The sequence below is a fragment of the Calonectris borealis genome, chromosome 5 (assembly GCF_964195595.1).
Source record: "Calonectris borealis chromosome 5, bCalBor7.hap1.2, whole genome shotgun sequence".
NCBI classification, from domain to species: Eukaryota; Metazoa; Chordata; class Aves; order Procellariiformes; family Procellariidae; genus Calonectris; species Calonectris borealis.
The window spans coordinates 20,203,591-20,221,742 of NC_134316.1; positions in this window are offsets into that span (position 1 = coordinate 20,203,591).

Here is an 18,152-nt window from a genome sequence, read left to right on the forward strand (position 1 = left end):
AATCACCAAATAAACCCTTGAAAATGGACCAAACAAATAGGACTATCTGAATAGTGAAGAGGACAAAGACATTTTAAAATGGAACTCTTTCACATTGAAATCAGAGTTGTATTTCTGCATGGGGTGTTCCATTGGATCTGCATTAAAATACACTTTGTGGGTATCTGAGACTGAAAAAGGTGGCGAGTTAGAGTTGCAATCTTGGAGGCAGAAGCCCTTAAGCCAGTAACTGCGTGGTGAGGATTTTCTCCCAGGACACAGGAAACTCAGATTCAGCAGGATTCTCAGCAGGATTAATTCCATGTTTTCTGGTTTTCCTCCTCTCTGTGCAGGTAGACTTCTGGCTGACCTGTTTCACTTTGCATAAATAACGAGTTCCCAGAACTGGGATTCGAGGTGCTTTCTCCAGGCTAGAATGTGATTCTGACAGTCTGGCTCCATGGCTAGAAAATCTAAAATATCACCAGCATTGCCCTCCCAGCAGTGCTGTGGATCTAGCCATAGAAATCTGGCCAAAACTATCTAGCAAATTCACTGCGGATGTACAGATAGTCTGGGGAATGACTGAAAGAGTGTTATTCGCTTATAATTATCTTTGTCATGAACAGTTTGTACTCTAAAAGACACAAATAAAAGTAAGACAGCTGGAAGACCCCAAACTGTCATTAATATGGTTGCATACCTCCTGTGTGGCATTTTCTCTTTACTTCTTTTTCTGGGTGAAGGAGTTCGTCATCTGAATTTTGTGAATAGTTGCTAACAGATATAGTGGAGGAAGAGCTCTGAAGAGGGACATGAACGAGGAGAAGCTAGAGCTGCCAGTAATTACATAGCTGCTTCATGCTTTGAGAATAGCAGAGGCACAGTGGCAAGACTGGCAAAAAGAATCCAGTTTGGCTCTTCTCCCATGTTCCGTAGGGCCCTGCCATGAGCACGGCACCCTGTCCTGGTTTCCCCTCTCAGTCACCAGCCTTCCCGTCCTTGGTTACAGCTTCAGGTCCCTGGTCAGCTGCAAGCAAATGCCCTTGCCAAGGGCTGACAGTGACCCATGGAAATACACAGTATTTATTACCTGATGAGCGTGGGTAGCCCTTGCAGAAACCAGCACTGCTTCTGGTACCGCTGTTTGCAGATTAGTTTGAGATGACTAGTAAAAGTTCCCAAGCCATACAACCCTGAAGAAAAGTTATTACAGTTACTTTATTATGTTCTTTTTTTTGAGAAGACCATCAATGGAATCTCAGGGAGAAACGTTCCCTGGATATGTTTTTTTTTTAGTATTTGGGTATCTTAATTCACAATGAACTCTCCTTATTAGGTAATTTGTACAGATTTGGTGAGTGGGGGGAGGTACCTGTCTTTGAGATTGTTAGTGATGCTGTAGAAGATGCCAGTTTGCCTGGTACAAGTTACTGAATGGATGAAAGAAACGTTAATAGAGTGTTACTTTGCAGTTTTGAATGGACTTTATATTAATCAAAATATTGACTTTATAATCCTTGTTTACCAAAACTATCCTGTATGCTTTTAAAATCAGGTTCAAGGAAAATGCAGATATACTTGGTGAAAGAGTATTATAATTAAAAATACAGTTTCAAAGCAATTAAAAGTGGCCAGGTTTCTGAATCAGTTTTACTTTGGTCCTGAAATCCCATATAATCCGAGTACAACTCACTCTTGGTAGGATTAATAATTGAATATACCTCTGCTTTTCTCTTCTTTTTAAGCACTGTGCTATACTTTGGAATAGGCACAATATATTTGCTGAAGCTTTAAAACTGGGAATTCAGACAACTGCTCCTCACTGCTGGTTTTGTCAGAGGCTAAATATGTGCACTTTAGGACACGCTTTAGAACAGCACTTTTCCTTGTCAAGGTGTCCTTAGTTGTAGTTTGAGGATGATAACATTCCTTTACTTCAGCATTACAAAGATAAATACATTAACATTCATTGTACTTGGGCTGAAGGTGCTATAGAAATGCAACCCTTGCCACAATCGTGCTGAGGGTTGGATGGTACTTGGTACTGTACGTGATAGGCAGGCCGTGGTTCAAGACCCGTCCTCTCAGCTGGGCTTGGCTGTTCTTCCTCCTCATCCTTTCCCTTCGAGAGTGCTTGTTGTGAATCCCAGTCTTCGGTCCCAGTCTGTATCCCCATTTGCAGCAGAAGAAGTACAGCATCATGAACTCCATTCCTGCAGTCTTGTGTCTAAACTACCTCATTGAGTGTGCCCTTACATTCCCTGCTAATATAGTGGTTATCATCAGCTCCCCTTCTGGTATATCGTACCACTACTGGGGGAGGGAAGTAGCAAATATATGAGACAATATCAGCCAAAGACTCTAAAATTCTTTTTCTTTGCTACTTGACTGCACAGGAACAAGACACAGTCTTGTTTTAGTCAGTATCTTTACGTGCAGATGGAAATTCAGTGCTGATGATATGTTGGGTTCTTATCCTTAGCTGAATTTTAAATACATAAGCTGACATGTCAAAATGTAAATATAAGTAAGATCTGAGATCTCTATTATTAGGTTTTTAAGTCTATCTCCCAAGTTTGAGTTCAGTGCAGGACAAAAGATATCTAAATTTAAATATATTACTGTTTTACTTGTCATCAATATAAATGATGAGATTCTTTTCAGAATATGGGACTGCGCATCAGTACAAATCATTAGCTGTAAACCCCTTTACTTTATGCAGCGTCATTTGCTGCTGGATTTGCATACATTTTTCTAATGACTCCACCTGTCAGCTGTCACGGTTTCTGCAGTATTTTAATATTTCACTGTTCAGAGTTAAGAAGGCTTATGAGATCTTGGATCATTTATTGGTATTCAGTGTGGAGTTTCATTATTCCAGGATGGATTATGGAGGCACAAACTGTTATTCTAATGGCTGCTTTGCAAGTGACTAACAATGTCTTATCAGGGGCATTTTATGTAGCTGTACAGTATGTTTAAAATAATATGATGTGGGGTGTGCAGTGGAAAAGCTACCAACATTTGTTTTATTTGTATTCTAGGACATAAGGGTATTAAGGAGAAATGAAATGGCAGCTGCAGCTGTTGTAGGCATCCCCCAAAGGGATAGCGCTGATAGGATATGTATCTTCATCCACAGCTGAGTTAATTCTGAAAGTAGAGGATGAAAAATGAAACTAACCACCTACAACAAAATCTTGGATATCAGGGGTGGGGAGAAAGTAGCCGCCCTCACTAATCTGTGACATCATTGTGATAAAAAAGGAAATCTTTCAACTAGAAATCCTAAAAAAGAAGGTTTTGCAAGGCAGCTGAAGTATTAGTCTGTCTGAAAAAAAGAACACTCTGGGGAACTGTATGTCTAATGGACGGTGTTTAAAATCTGAAAATACTGTGTATCCAGAGTGCTGGAAAAGCATTGCTTAGAAAGGGAATAACTTTAAATCTTTTTTAGGCCTGGCATTAAAGGCTGTATTTTCTATGTTTATACTGTAGATGAAATACGATGATGGAAATACAAAGCCACAAAATCTACAAGAGAAATTTAGCTTTTAGTCAGGCCCTAACTTCATTCCAACTAGATATATATTCTACATTTCTTCTAAAATGGTATAATTTTTTTAATGGAGCCAAATGTAGCTTTTCATTTTGTCTTCCAGAAGCTTTCAGTCTGTCTCTTAGATCTCAGGGTTTATTTCTTTCTGGAAATTTGCCAGGTGCAATACTGTGGAGAAAAATGCCTCAAACCTTTATTTAACCTTTACTTGACTCTCCCACCCAAAGAGCATGATTCACAGTAAAATGTCCTCATATGCAATGATTTCTCCCCTGCACACTGATGGACTTGAATGTCTTGAAGCTGCATCTTTGTTGGCAATTCTAAAAAAAATATCTCCCAGAGGGGCAGATTCACAAGCAGTGATGATGGCATGGGTGTTACATAGGCAAGACTCTAATTTACTACGTGGTAAGCTAATATTACACAGAACAGGTCTAGGAAAAACACATCCGTCTACAGCCTGGCTCTCTGAGGCATAGGCAGCCTAACGCACCATTCTGTTCCTCGAGTTCTTTTTTTTTAGACAGATTGATACTTAAGGAGCGCGGCAACCTTGTCCTCTAAGGTTTCTTGCCAAAGGATTTCCTTTTTATCTCCATGGTCTGTCTCTGTAAACCTATGGAAATGCCATGTTCTGCAATACTTGGGCCTTTTATGTAGAGCTGTCAAAGTAGTCTTGGGCAGAGTCTAAGCAACAGATGTGTTTCCAGAATCAAATGCTAGTTGATTTTGTGAAGTATCATCCTACCAATTGCTCAGTCATTACAGAGTTGTGCAGGTGTCTCCAACCCTGTTTTAGGCTTTTTGAGGAGCTCATGCAGGAACAACAAATGTATGTCTGAACTCTGTCCAACTCTAGGTATGTTTGAGAAGAAAACATTCACTGTTGGTATTAGCTGTGGGAAAATATTATGTTACAATATGGATATGCCATGTTAAGTGTACCAAGACAATAGACAAGCACCTTATAGGAATGTCCTTTTATAGTATAAGTGTCACTTCTGAGCATGTCACAGCAGTGTAGGGCACTTTGAAAAAGGGGTTGCCAAGTCTTGGTGGTAGGACTCAAAATCTGTAGCTACTTTCTTATTGCTTTTCCCTTTATTACATTCTTTAGTTCATAAGATATGTTTATAAAATTAGATGACTGAATTTGGTTAAAGGTGCTAGCTGTGCTCTTTCTGCTATTGTTTATGTGCCTTTTTTTTCAGTTCCTGTCATTCCAGGATTCTCTTTCCTGCTTGTGTGTCAGTAAGAATGACTGTCACTAGCCCTTTCTCTAGTGTTGCATCTGAGCAGGAGCACGGGTAGATCTGCATGCGTTCACGATTCTGTTGTGTTCACAATTCATGGTGAGGCCCTGCTTCCTGGGTTGAGCATGGTGAGTACATAGGCCTGCGTCATTTATATTAAAATAGGAGATTAGGTCAAACTAGAAAAGTCAAATTGGGGTTTCAAACACCCATTAGCTGCTATGGTTCCGAAATTTCTTTTTATCCATTATGAACATTGAGGTTATTTTGCAAAATTTGAGTCTATTTTAGGGTCTACTTTTTCTGGATTTTCTGATCTAGAATACCATTAAAATTTGGGAAGCTGCTGATTTAAGTTTATTTTGTGCTAATTTTGGCTCAAACTAGAGGGAAAATATCTGTCCATTTAAAGCAATTATAACTAATAAAATCTTGATTGGGCATAATGGAACATAACAAAATAGGTTATGTTAACATGTAGAGCATTTGAAAGTGATGAAAAGTCTTTGTTCTATACAAGATATAATCTTGGTAGGATATAAGAGTAAAGAAATCCTCTTTATAAGGTTTAAAGCTATTCAAAGCAACAATTTTTTACATCTTTTATGAGAAGTAGAGCAAAAATACAATAAGCTTTCATTTTTCAAGTTAGCAACTGTTCATTTGCTATGGTGAAGAAAAAATGTTTACTCATGTTGACTTGATCAAACTACTGTTTTCTGGTTTTTAATTGCCTTGTTCTGAAACATCAAGAATGGGTTGCATTGATTCAGTGGGCCTTTGGGTCGGTTTTCTTTTTCTGTTTAGTCCCTGTGGAAATAGTGTAGAAGCTGTTGCTAAGAGCTTGTGGAAACAGAGTTGATGGTGGATTCTTTACTACCATACAGGATGCTAATATTTTCCTTTGGTTCCCTTCCAATTTTGGGAACCTATCACGTTTGCTAATAGGAAAGTTTTCCATGGATATAAACATTTTTAATTCATTTTTTCTCTTCATCATTTTCACTTTCCCCATCAGAATAATTAGTTCTACTAATTACAATATAATTAGTTATACTAAGTTCCACATTAAACCCATGTATATTACCAACTGTTCTGCAGGAAAAAAAAAGGAGATGCACCTTAAAAGTAATTTCTGAAGATCTGAGGCAATATTCTAATGGATCAGCAGCTACAGCTGCATAGTGGGACTTTTACCCACGAGAGAGAAGAGGGGTTTGTTTCTGATTTCACTGAGGCATGCGCAGTGCTGTTCTGCACCATGGAAACGATTGTCTCAGTCCCTGCAGTGGAAGCAGTGAAGGATGAGGTTGTTTAAGTAACACAAATTATCTCTCCATCGGAGTGTGAGGTTCAGTTTTTCAAGCCCAGTGCTCAGAGGTTGCAGCAGCTCAGTGTCAGCACCTGCAGCAGTACTTAGCATTGCATGACAAAGCCTCCCCCATGTACACGCTTTCCAAGGTAACCACTTGTCTTTCTGCAGCTAAATCAAAGCTCTTTGCAGGGGAAGAAGGCAAACTGAGAGAAACAACAAAGTAAAGAGAGAGAAAGCCATCAGCAATCCTGTAATACTTTTCTTGGACTCTGTGTTAAATTACCTCTTGAGTTTAATGGGGCCAAGTCTGGGTTCTGGGTAGTAAGGGAATTGTGCCCAGATACCTGAATGTAAAACTCATTGTACACGTGATACTAATGTGGGGGCAACACTTCTCATCATGCTGCAATCCCTGTTCTGAAGCCTGCCTGTAACCTGGACCATCACATTCCTACTTAAAGAATGTATCAAGACCAATTACTCCTATAGCACCCTGCTTGGTTCAAGTTATTGTTTTATTAATTCGTTGTAATGAGATAATGGGAGATCATATAAAACCTAACCACTTTTAGCACCTCAAGTGCTTTTGCCTGTCCTGGTGGTGCTTCACAGTAATCGATAGTGACACAGCAGTGTCTTTGAACAGGGAGCTGCTCGTTCGGGTTACAAAGCACTTTCCAGAGAAGGAGTCCTTTGATAATACCTACCAGAATTAATTTTTTTCCACTTTGGGAGAATGGAGGAACTCTCCTGCTACACCCGCCTTGCTTCACACCCAATGCCACCCTGCCTGTGCTGCGGAGGCAGGGAACTGTGTCAAGCAATACACGCCGCAAGACTGGAGCCAGAGCAACCATCTGGCTAATTAAGGTGTAGTGCTGGTGGACATGAATGTGAATCCTACTAAATACTCATATGACTCTGTAGGGTATAGGAAGAAAACTAATGGGGCAGAGAGTGATTTGGGCCTGAATGTGATCAGTCCTCTGCTTTCCCGCACTAATTGCTGAATAATTTGAGTAAAGATGTTGAAGCATGAGGGGTTTTTTTGTCATTAGCCAGGGACTTTATAAAGTAACGTTTATGATTAGAGGAATCAAGAACCACTGTGGTCAAAATTCCTCTGTTCTGCTGCTGGCTTAGCCACTGGCTTCATATGTGATGGCGAGCAACACACCCACTGAATACTTCAGGTTATTCGTAATAATTACCACCCTGTGAATCAGGGCAGAATATGGTATAGCTTCTTGGAAATGATTAAGAATAGGCTTTACTCAAAACAAGAACTGGTTCTTTACTCAAACAACATGCCTGATGAAGTAATCTATATGAACTTTGTGTTTTAAAACAGCCTTCATATTATGTTCTGTTTAATGTTCTAGCTGTTCTTTAAGGGAAAAATATTTTGAAGCCCTGTAACTGAGCAGGTCTTTTCCCTCTAATATATTTGATGATAGCATAATAACTTCTATCTATAACTTCCATAGCTAGAATTTATCTTTGAGCTCATGGCAGGGAGAAACAGGAGTAGGTAAGCACATCAGCTACCAGATTTATCTAGTGCTTTTTCTGTGAAAACTTTTTCAAATGACAGTAACCTAGCATTTTAGGAAATGATTGCCTTACCACATAGTGCAGCATGATGAGAATGGATGTCTAGAACAAAACTGCTGATGCTGTGGATCAGTTGTCCACACTATACACCTTCCAGGGCATTTCACTCCAGTCTTTTTCTAGATTGGTCTTGAGAACTGAGTTCCCATTAGTGGTTCATCTAATGATCTTCCAGTTTAGTTTAATTTGCAAAGAATCCAGGTTGTGTGTGCCAAGCACAGTAAAGTGAGCATTACTAGGAGTTCACTTCCAGAGTGCCCTCCTGATCTGAACTTAAACACTAGTGTAGATACACCCTTCAGTTGATGCTGAATTAGCAGTAAATATTTGTGGCACGTACCCATTAGAGGACTGCGCCTTCTCTGCTAAGTGTGGAGAAAGTGAGGACTGCGCCTTCCTCTGCTAAGTGCAGAGAAAGTATCTCCAGAAACAGCCTCTGTGCTTTAAACCTCCCCTAAAGCCTACGAAGTAGAGAAAATCTGCATTTATCTGTGATCTCAGTTAATTCAAACAGCAGTTATTTGGAACAAATCGTAATCACTCCTTTCTATAACGAATGAAAATATTCAGATTGCCAGATGGGTTTGAATGAGCAACAGCCTAATTTTGGCTTACAAAAATAATAGTAAAAAACTTAAATTGAAATATTTCTGCCCCTCATCTACAATTAGAGTTAAAAATGAACAACATATGGAAATGTTTTGGGGAATAAGAGACCTCAGACCACTATGTAGCATTTGGGCCACGGATTCCACCATATGGAGCCTTAATATGGTGCAGTAGAAAAGTGTGATATTTGCATAGAAGGTGTATGCTATAGAATTATCAATCATGTCCATGCATGTTCAGTGTTTGTGCAGTTTCCCCAAAAGACCTTTGACTTCAGTAGTCTTAATCAGAATTACCTGCCTGTTGACTACTATCTAGTATTTATATTCAAAACTTATCAATTCTCAGAGTGATAAATAACCAAGAGCATTGATCTTGGAGTATGACCCTTTCCTAGTAAGTGGAGCTACAGTTGCAATAAGCAAAATGTCTTGGGATTAGCTAGAAATTTGCACAAAATCCAGTATTACTAGTGACTTTGCACCTTCTGCTTTATTTGTCTGATTTGACAGAGAGTTTATTTTCATTGCAAAGATGCCATTTCTTAGCTGTTTCTATTGCTGTGTCTGCTTTAGATGGAAAATATCTGGGTTTGCTGGAAATTCTTTATTTTCTGTGAGAATTATCACACTCTGAGACACACCAAGAACAAGGGAAACATTCATATTCACTGTGAGACATCTTTTCTGGTGAAGTTCTTGTGCCAGAGGATGAGAGGTGGGGAAAAGCACTACAAACAGTAGGCCGTTGAATATCCACTGTGTGTTGTTGCACTGCACAGGAGCCGATGGGGACTTCAGAGAAGCATAGCTTTTTTTTGCTAGCTTGGTAAAAATATTTCTCCGAGACCAAACTTCCAGACTGATCCAACCAAGTAGGACAGGGCAATGCATGGAGTAACAGGCAGTGAGACAGACTGAACCAGCGAAGGTTTTGGGTTTTTTTGCAAATTAAGTATCTGTATCATGAATGAAAGGCAGTAAGTACATCTTCAAGGTGCTATTCCATAAGAAGGCTGTATCTAAATGCAATACTGATGTCTATAGGATGTAGCCGTGCATAAATAATGAAATAATCTCTCCAACTTGTCCAGTGATGCATGTATTGCTCTTGGCCATATTAACAATACAGAGGGCATAGGCTAGAGGCTAGAGGAAACTGCTGCTTCTGGATAACTCTGATGTATTTCCGAACAGGGGGACCTTTCTTTGGTGGAGATATTACCACATGCTCATCTCAGCAGACTGTCTTTCAAGCCTCAGTGAGCCCTAAGGCTCCTCAACAGGAAGGTGGCTGACAATAAAGCACTGGTTTCTAAGGAGAGCTCTCTTTCTGTCTTGCTATCTTAGCTGCACACATTAATTGTCCTGCCGTTACAGGAATAATTCACTTTGTATAATTCAATATGTTCACCTGAATTATAGTTCAGGTACTGTCTAGGCATGGAAGGTGGCTGGTGTATATGTAGGGAAACCAAAATGTCTTATCTGTTCTAAGACAGTAGAAAGGAATAATGAGCTGTTATTTGTCTTTTCTGCTAAACGGAAATTAAGGAACCTGTCTGTGCCAATGGGTTTCTGATTGCAGGGGGACACAAAGAATCAAAAGTCTTACCTTTTTTTTTCTCTTTTTTTTTTTTTTTATTTCTGACTTGTTCTTTTTATCTTAGTTGCATGAGACCCCCTTTATACCTCAGGCTCTTTCAAGTCTCTGTAAAACAGCTATAAAAGGATTGCAGTATAACTTTTCTCATCAACAAAAATCCTCCTCATCAGATAAATTTCTACCTTGAACAATCCTCTGAATGACAGTGTTGTGGTTTAACCCAGCAGGCAGCCAAACACCACACAGCCATTTGCTCACTCCTCCCCATCTCGGTGGGATGGGGGAGAGAAAAAAAAAGTAAAATTTGTGGATTGAGATAAAGACCATTTAATAGAACAGAAAAGGAAGGGGAAAAAAAAATAATAGAATATACAAAATGAGTGATGCACCATGTAGTTGCTCACCACCCGCCAACCAATGTCCAGCCAGTCCCCAAGCAGCAATTGCTGCTCCCCGGCCAAATCCCCCCAGTTTATATAGGGAGCATGACATCATATGGTATGGAATACCCCGTTGGCCAGTTGGGTCACCTGTCCTGGCTGTGCTCCCTCCCAGCTTCTTGTGCACCTGGCAGAGCGTGGGAAGCTGAAAAGTCCTTGACTATGTAAGCACTACTTAGCAACAACTACAACATCAGTGTGTTATCAAGGTTATTCTCATACTAAATCCAAAACACAGCACTATACCAGCTACTAGGAAGAAAATTAACTCTATCCCAGCCGAACCCAGGACAGACAGACAGCATCCTTGGAGCATGGGGAGGGGGTGAGAAAGGTGAGACTACCAGGACATTTGCAGAGATACGCAAGAGTCTTGCTATCATCTACCATCCCCCCTGCCCTGCTGACATTGCCCTCTCCACACTGCAGAAGCCAGTCCTGCTGCAGTTTACCTGACATGGGATATCCTATCTTGAGAGCCCCATGTCCCAAGGTCACAGTAGTGACAGACACACACCAAGAGCTTGTGGTATGCCTCTGCTGTGCTTCTCAGGGATGGAAACTTTTGCTACTAGAACTTTTCTGTGATATACTAATGTTTCAGCATCCTCAGGACAGTGCAAGGAAAAGTGAAAATGCATTGCCTATGACCATAACCAAAACCCAGGTCTCAGAGGATTTCTCAAAAATGATACCTTTCGCTAAATGCTATATTTCAGTCTAAGAATGCCTTCAAGTAAGGAGACGATCATGTTCCTCTTGCAGCTCTCCCCAGTTTGCTAGCCCGGAGGCATAGCAGCTCAGGCCCATGCTTCTGCTTGTCAGCCCTCTTCCCTGCCGTTTCTCAGTTTCAGTTTGGGAGACAACAGAAGGACAGAGGAAGGGGAGCCCTTTTAAATGGATTGTGGTTGGCAGTACTTGTCCTGCTGCACAGAGAAGGTTCTGCCAGCTCTTCCTGGGCTTTATACCTCGGCGGTGAAAAATTGCTAGAGGTTGAAATATGTCATCAGAAAGCTAAGCTTGCAAGGGCAGAGTTTTAGTTGTGAGGGTGCAAAGTGGTATTTGTCCATCTGTACTTTGAGGACTGTGTTTTAGAAGTCCCTTAATTTTGAAAAGCTATAGGTGTGATTCCTTCTGATGTTGGACACCCTCACCCATATCTAAATAACTTTGGAGGAGCAGTGAAGCAATACCTTATCACTCATTCTCCAAGTTTAGGGCAATTTGACCCTGACTAATCATTTTCATTTTTAACACCATTTGCAATGTATACTGTGATGCCAATTCAGGTTCACCAGTTGTTTCCCACCCAATGAACTGTAAGTTTCCTGATGTAGAAACACCTGTACTCTCCCCTAATAGGAATCATCTAATAGCAAGGCACACTCTTGGGAAGGCACTGGAGAATGCCCATCCTGGCAGTTGGGGGAATACTGAGAAAAGTAGTTAAGACTTATTAATCTCAAAGCTTTAACAATGAGAATTTCTATTCCCTGCATCCCTCTACAAACCTATCATAAATTGAAAATGAGGGTGCAGTAACAGCTATTGACTATTCCACTGCATAACTTAATGTAACTGAAAAAAAATTTACTTCAGAAACATGGAATAATAAAAAATGCATGCCATTTATTAGCTATTCTAATGAATCATGTTGCTATGAGAGTTCTGGAAAGGCAAAAAATGTTTTCCCATTTAAAATTAAGTACATTATCATATATGAGGGCTTGTTAGTATCCGTCAGCACGGGATTTCAAATTGCTTTATGGAAAGGAAATGTTGAATCTTCATAAAAGATCTGCAAGGTAGGCTGATACTGTCAGTTACTCTGAAAAGAGGGAAACTGAGGAGCAAGGGGGCCATGCCACTTGCTCATTTGCTAAAGCCTGAAGAGAAAGTCAGCACTTCTGCTTGCCCATCTTGTGCTTTGACCACATGCAATTCGAGCGACTTCAGAGAATTACTGTTTGTGATACGCCCCACTAGCATTAAAGCCTTGACCTGTCTCACAGGTCCAGGAGGTATAAGTTAGAGCATGGAAATTCACCTCCCAGGTTTACTCGTGGCTGAAAACTTGTGAAGCCATTGTGGGTCAGCTCATAGACCACTTGTCATCCTCGCTCTAGAGCAGGTGAAACCCCTGCCTTGTGCTGATAACTCACAGTCCTAGCCCTCGGAAGGGGCCATGCCCTTTTCCCCTTGCAATGTTGATGGGTAAGAAAGTGCAAGAAATGAAGAGGCACATAAGTGCATAGCTCTGTATTATCAAAGGATCATCTTTATCCTGACCTGATTTTCTAAGGAATAGTTTTCCAGTAAGATGGAGCCAGGGCAGCAACCGTACTCAACTGAAGACTCCAAACCATGGGAGACTCCCATACATGGGAATATGTATGGGAAGAAGGCAAGCCTGCTAAACAGGTCACATCATGGGGTCTTATCTGTTACCCAGTCTGTACATCACTAAATGCTCACCAGAAATTTGCTAGAGTAAGTAACAACTCAAGATGAGTCTGAAATTCTGCTGCTCTTTCTCAGCCGATGGACTCGTGAGTGTTTCCAAGACACCACGTCTGGGTGTGCACCCTGACTGTGTCTTAGCACCATCTCAGGGTGATCTTTCCTGGTCGTCTGCCAGCAGCCTTCCCCAGGTTTTCAGGGCAGCATCAGCTGCAATCAAGCCACATCACCCTGGGCTAGAGGCCAAGCACAGATTCCCCTGATGGCACCTACTGCTCTTTTTAACGCTTTCCTCTTAATTTTCCAGATTTCCTACTAAAGTAGTGGAAGGTGTGAAGGATCAAGCCATCTGCACTTCAAGCCCTAGAGCTGGAGCCTATGTTAAGAATCATGTGCTTGGCATTTGGGTTTCACTCCCAACAAATAAAAACTGCAGCTCAAATGATGCTGATAAGGTCATTACTGCTCCAGAAGGACTCCTGCAGAGATAGTTCCATTGAGGTGGGTTTCTCACCCATGGAGACTTGGTATGACTATACTTTTTAATTAGAGGACGCCTGCTGATCCAATGCGTATGAAATATAGAAACCTTCCACGAAAAAAATCAACATTCAGGCAGGTGATTTTGCTGCTTGCTGTACGACTGGCAATAGATATGTTGTTGCCAAAGGTTGTTGCACTGCAGAGTATGTCTGGGCCAAGATTCCTTTTTCTACAGATAATTGGAGATTAATGGCAGTTACATTCATAGGACTGAAGATAAAATTAGAACTTGAGAATATTTCCTTCTAACAGATCCAGATCAAGGGCCAAATTCTTAGTGAATTTATGCAAGGTTAACTTTGAGATTAGTCCTGTCAATGAGTGCTCATCTCTATTATCACTTAAACCAATGTATATTAAGTTATCCTATTATTAAAAAAAAAAAAAAAATCACTTCATTGGATCTATGTATCATTGCTTGTCTTTGAGCAGCATCACATCTGAGTCGGGCTTGTCTCACACACAGACTCACGCCATACTCACTCGATCCCACCTTCAGCTTTATTCCATCCTCTCTGATGATTCTGCTGTGTTTAACAAAATATTTTTTTCCATTTATTTTTTTGTTTGTTTTTAGAAATGAAAAACCAACTCCCAACAGAAAAAAAAACCCACAAACCCCATCATATGGGAAATATCTTGCTTGTTTAAAAACAGGTAAAAAGGAAATCTCAGCATTTTATAACGAAGAGTGTTCCTGTGGTGATTTCAGTCTCATTATTCAATTATGTGTTCCTATAACTGCCATAATATGGATATGACATATGCATAAATGGAAATAAATTAGGTAGAACTGTCAGGGCATCCATTTCATCTATAAATTTCTAATCTATTCAAAGACTCTTTCCCATTGGGCTCTTGTCTTTTCAAGCTTTAACTGTTGCCAAAGAGATGGTGCAGCTTAACTGTCACAGATAAATAGAGGAAGTTTTACAGCAAATACCTTATTGGTATCTACGCGTCTGTGGGTAGGATTCAGTTCTCTAGACTTAGATTCCTTAGGATTCAGTTCTCTAGACTTAGATTCCTAATACCATTTTACATTTGCTAGGACGTGCTGCCTGGCCTCCATTTGGCACTGCAGACATGCTGCATGTTTCCCAGGGTCTGTAAATTTTTAGGCAGCTGAATCCAATGATTCAGATACAGTACATGGAGAAGTGCTATTCATGCTAGAGACCACAAGGGATGGGCCCTGATGAAGGTATGGTAAAAAAAAATATAAAAGAAGCTTTGTAGGGGCATCTTATGAAATTATTCTGAAATATCAAGGACAAGGAAAGCAGCCCTACTGGAACCACACCTGAAACTGTAGGGGTGAGGCAAATTAAGAAATTAGGAGGGGTACAGGTCAGGTAACCCTGGGTGAAACAGGATGATTAGCAAAATCATCCTGCGTGCTCTTTCTGCCCCTGATTCTGGTGACTTACTTTCCTGCCATGTGATTGTCCAGCTACAGCAAGAGTGTTGACCTCTCAGTCAAACAGGACTGATAGCTTTTCCCTTGTTTCCTACAGAGAGCACCTTTTTCTAAGGTACCAGGGAGGAGAAAGGAAATTTGATATCACCCTGTATAGTTTTCATTCTTTGAAATTATACACAGTAAACAAGGTCTGAATTGACTTAATCCCTGTCTGGATGTAGCTGTTATTTGATTTAGGAGAAATACAAACTCTGATTGTAACAGACCGGCTGGGAAACCCGAAATGGCTAATTTTGTTTCATGAACAGGTATGTGCTCTCTGGTGCCCGGACCAAAGCTTTGTCTTTCAGAAAGTGCTTATTCAGTACTTGTCATCACAACCAGAACTGCACACCTTGAAAATCACATTTCCTGGTGTGTTTGTCATGCTGAGGTGTCATGGAAGGGAACTATGGAACCGTGGATAGTTACTGAATGGCAGGTCAGGAAATGAATAATAGACAAACATATAAAATATTCTTTTTTTCCTTAAACAAGGGACACGCTGAGACTGTCATTCAGGTCCTTGTAAGTGAGGGATGCTCAGACATACTGTTTACTGCTTTTGTTATCTCTGGCTCTTCTCCATACCCAAATGATCCTGCTTAAGCATTACAGTTCATATGCCAGTTAGTTCTTATACTTTACTTACCTGTCTTAAAGCAGCGTCAACTGACGTTATGGATGAATAATGCAACACACTTAAAACCATGCCCTCTGGCAAAAAAACAACTTTCCAAGGCAAGTAGGATGAATCATAGATAAAAGTGTTTAAAATATTTAAAAGTATGCCTGAAACCACCCCTGTATAAGCTTCCTTTAGCAAATCAGAACCTGTGGTAGGATTATGAAAGCTAGGCCATGTGTCTAGGTTCTTCAGTTATTACTGCTATTTGAGTAGATGACATCAAAATGACTTGTCAAGAAGATAAGGAAAGAAACTAGGGGAAAACTGGCATTAACTTAGGTCTTCATGACTACACCCTTGTTCCAGGATAGAGAGCTAAACAGCATGGAAACTTGGTGCTGGTGTTTTTTGGCAGTATTCTGGCCATGGGCATTGCCTAAGAGTCCTAATGCCCCAATAAGCCTCTATTCCGTAGGCACATTTCTTAATGTGAGTCTTGGTGGTAAGGGATGAATTCTGTCAGGTGTCAGACTTCACCCTGAAGACTGCAAGTGCTGAATTCGTTTCTTTGATCTTGCCTTGCCTGCCATCCTTGCAGCACTGAATAAGCTGGTATGTTGTGGTTATCTGTAGGAGGAGAAAAATGAGACTACATGAGCAGATAGGTCTTTTTGAGCAGTGTATTTCTGAAGACCAAGAAGAGCAGCAAATACCTTCCTCTCTCTGTACTGTTCACACTCCTGCCTTTTGGGAAAGGAGGAAAGAAGGGTCGACACAGCACTCACTTTAATAGCTAAGCTTAATTCACTGTCAAAAATATTAAAGTCATGACAATGTTATAGAACCACATGAAGAAAAATATTGTACCTGTTTCGAAGACTGTCTCGTGAGGATGATCAATTGTAGAATCCTGCCTGTGCTGTTTTAAGCAAAACTATCCCGGAAAGAAGGAAGAAGCAAGGAGTTAGCTGTGCTAGTAGCTGGCTGCACTCATCTTTCAGCCCCGTTGCTCTAGGGGGTGGAGCAATTGGCAGTGGGGACTGTGGCTTTGCAGGGACAGCGAGCATGATGTGCCAGCCTGGAGAAGCCATACCAGCTTGTATGTATACTTCAGAGAGGTCTTATTTTTCACCAGGAAATTTTGACCAGGTTGCCTGATGTCTAGAAGTCATGGAGAAAATGTCTTGCTCATCCTGAGTATATGAAACGTGAACAGTAATGTGCACACGTTGGGCAGTTCTATGGGAGCTACAAAAAGCTTCCTCTTCCCTTTGCAACCCAGATGAAGTATGATGCTATTTAGCATGGGTAAAGGAATCAGAAAATGATCATCTGAAAATTATTTGTCTCCTCCCTGCAGGTCAATACTTAACATGGCTGTACCTGCTTCCACCAGCACGTAGAGCTGTCTACAAAAGTTGATACCAAAAATACACTGAGTAGTTGCATTTGTCTTTCTGTGGTGTATTACAGACAACTGATTTTGAAAACAGATGTAGTTTGAATGCACTTCTGGTGGTAAATATGATCTCGGATATATGCCAGGCAGTAGTTGTATTATTGGCATTTTCTAGACATGATATGATTTTTGAGAGTGTCAATTTTAAGTCAGTGACTGAAGCTGTTGTCAGGTTCCTTAGTGTGTCTCTGGCATAGTGAAAGAAAGTAACAGTATTTATTATTGGCTCTGCCAGCTAAAAGATCAAGGCTTTCCACATGTTTTGACAGCCTCTTTATATCTCTTTGGTGATGGTGGAAAAAAGCACTGATGTAGATGGAAGTGCCAGCAATAAATATTGAATGTTCTTTATACCTTGCCCAGAAGAGAAAGTGAGTTTTAATGTATTTCTTGAAGCATGCGGAAAGCACTTCTGTACATCACCAGTACCCATCATCATAAAGCTGCAGCTTTAGGGAGTACTTTGTTCCTGATGATAATAATTCAAAGCTACAAAGAGTTTTTTTAGACTCTCTGAGAACAGTAGCAAAAGCTCAGCAGGAGCAGGAGCTCTAGATGCCCTAGAGCTTTCTTTTGAGCAGGAAATCAAGAAAGGTGTCATGTCCTGAGCTCTCTGCATTTGGCGATTTCCCTGACCTTGCGACACAGTTCAAGGGAAGAAGTATCAGCGGTGTCCGTCTGCAAGATAGCATTTAAGGAAATACCAGGGGTAATTTTTTTACCAATGACATATCTGGGATACAAATTCTTCTGATACTTATCAGCAGCAATGCTGTATCCCGGTGATTCCACAATCATTCTTCTGCCTAAGTAAATAGGCATAATGTCTGGAAGTATCTGCAGAAAGTGACTGATCTTCAGAATGTGGGATGGGCCTTGTACCTTCTCTGAAAATATATGCATTTTGCTTGAGTTGATTTGATGGGATTTGCATCAGGGTGAGGCACAGTGCTTTAATAGCAGATTGTTCTCTTTGTGCCAGCTTGGAGAAAGGGTTTTCTTACGGGGCACCTCCGCTGCCATTGCATTAGAAACTCATGTTGTGCTGTCTGTTGATAGCTGACGCTGAGCAGAGTGCTTCAGAGACAGCGCAGCCGTGAGGGTGAGAAGCCTGAGCATACTGCCAGGTGCCGGGCCATTCCCACGGAATTAGGCAGTTATATTCCTCCACAGCAATATTCAAATGGCAAGTATGAAAACAGAAGTCTCATGGCTATGCA